The sequence below is a fragment of the Montipora foliosa genome, chromosome 4, assembly GCF_036669935.1.
Source record: "Montipora foliosa isolate CH-2021 chromosome 4, ASM3666993v2, whole genome shotgun sequence".
Classification (NCBI taxonomy): Eukaryota; Metazoa; Cnidaria; class Anthozoa; order Scleractinia; family Acroporidae; genus Montipora; species Montipora foliosa.
Window position 1 is genome coordinate 6677670 of NC_090872.1, and position 2500 is coordinate 6680169.

A 2500-nucleotide genomic window follows, 5' to 3' on the forward strand; every position below is an offset into this window, starting at 1 on the left:
TGCCTCAGTTTTTAGAGAGTTTGCTGACATAAAATCTGTTAAAGTGTTTGAGGAGTACAAACCATGCAGTTTAGGGCCTATTCCATGGCAACCGTTCCTAAGCGACCAAAATGTCTATAGCCGACAGATTTATCACACCAGTGGGTGACCAACAGCTAAATTAAATGATTTTTTAAAGAATCTTTAGTGTTGCATCGGTAGGTGTTTTGAAACCACGAAATATGGTAAATCACCTGCTTTTATGAAAGTACAATGGCTATCGTAGCAAGATTCGAAAGCTAACGTTCCTTAGGCTCTTGGCCATCAGATTTTTTATCTGTGGGTGACGTTTAATTTTTATTTTTCATAATCAAGTGAATACCGTGTAAAGCGAATAGAGCTGCTACATATGCGCTATATAAATGTCTTATATTATTATTATTATTATTATTATTATTATTATTATTATTATTATTACTATTACTATTACTATTATTATTATTATTATTATTATTATTATTATTATTACCTTGTTATTAATTTCATACAAATGTGCTACGTTTTGATTCAAGAAAAATTCTGTGAACGCTTAGCTTTCTTGTAATCCGCCATGGTTGAAATTATATTCATTGTACCTCCTCAATCTGATGTTTCTTTAATAGCTGAGCATTACGCGTAAGGTACTTTTAAATTCCTTATCTTTTGTTTTTAATGAAGTCCCTTGAATGCTCTCCGTGAATATTCCTTTCCAGTGTGGTTTTCAACCATGTGAAGTTTTTGGACCGGTTTGACTACATTAACATATACATCTACATGTCCCCGACAGCGGCTGGTCCCTTCATATACCGGATCCGGGTTAATTAATGTCCATAAAACAAAAGAACAAAGCGAACATAACAATGTCTAATCAGCAAGGACCGATCGGAACAGCAATGGTTCTCTTGTCTTGCATCATTTTAGTTTACCCCCGGCAGCTCTCGACTGAAAAAGCAATCAGCAATATCTGCAATTGAGTTGCATCCTTCGCTGATCTTATGAAGAGAGAGGTTGCAAATACCTAGATGGTAGATAGATAGATAGCTTTATTAAATAAAACCATTGCAGCCAAGGGCTGAATTACGGCTATTTACAATCGAACAAAGATTCTAAAATTATTTAAAATTTAAATCTAGAATTTAAATCTAAAATTTAAATCCAAAATTTAAATCTAAAAATATATTAAAAGCAAGGTTGCACACCGAGAACTAAAAGCTAAGAACGGGAAGAATTTGCCATTAAAAAGCTCCGCTGAAAGCGATTTGTCTTACAAAGAGGGACATTGAAAGTCCTCTTTTTCCTGAGAGTTACTTGGCATTCATTCTTTGGCGGCAGTAAGTGATGGAGCCTGTGGTTGGGGTCTTGAAGGATCTTATCGAAGAGGCGCGTGGTGAGTTCCTCTCTTCGAGTGCTTAATAGCGGCAGCCCCAGGGCGACGCGCGCTTCGGAATAGCTCAAGGTGGGATAGATGATACGAAAGGCGCGTTTTTGAAGCCTTTCCAGTTCATCTGATAGGTATATGGGAAGGCTATTATGAAAGGTCTCGCAGGCGTATTCGGCGACCGGCCGAATGCATGTGGTGTAGAAACATACAAGTTCGAGCGGGTCGAGGCCCGCTCGTTTTAACTGCCTCAGCAAGTACAGTCTGGACGCTACCTTCTTAACTATCTCAGCAACATGCGCGTTCCATTTCAAATCGTCAGAGATGAAGAGACCCAAAAGTTTGGCACTCTTAACAACTTCGATGTTCTTATTATTGATGACGACAGGTGGAAATGAACGCTTAGATCTAGCAAAACAAATCTGCAACTCTTTACATTTTGCTTCGTTCAGCTGGAACCGATCTGCCTGAGCTGCCCCAACTAAATTATCTACAGCTGTTTGGATCTGACTACAATCACTCTTGTGGGTTGTTTCACTTATGGTGGTGTCGTCGACATATTTCCATAGATCAACGCCTTCGACGTGGAGGTCGTTGATCATCACCACAAAGAGCCAGGGACCAAGCTTAGTCCCTTGTGGTACGCCGGCAGGGATTCTACCCCACTCTGAGAAGCAGTCTTGAGAGAGCTTGACTCTTTGGTGCCGATCAGTGAGGAAATCTTTAATCCAGAGACGAACCCACTCAGGCATGTCAAAGTTCTTAAGCTTCTCCAATAGAATGCGGTGATCAATCAGATCGAAAGCCTTCTTGAAGTCAAATAGAACTACACGGACCGTAGAGCTGTTGCCGTCGGTCTTCTGATACCATGTGTGCAGCATACTAATGAGAGCATGCGCAGTAGAGGAATTGGGAACCGTTCCAAATTGATTCCAATCAACTTTGACCAGGACGGCTGGCTTGATGTATTCCTCAACCACATACTCTTTGGCCACTTTTGACAGTATTGGCGTTAGTGATATAGGTCGCAGATGCCTGTTAACATCAAGCACTAGTGACTGCTTGGGGAGAGGTGTAATATCCGCTCGTTTCCATGACTTAGGT

The 2500-nt window shown here is 40.4% G+C and overlaps 1 protein-coding gene across 1 annotated transcript in view; it reads right to left on the reverse strand.

Annotated features, from left to right (window-relative positions):
- LOC138000973 (bone morphogenetic protein 1-like) overlaps window positions 1-2500 on the reverse strand; it is a 34014-nt gene that overhangs the window by 12345 nt on the left and 19169 nt on the right. The window lies entirely within an intron of this gene.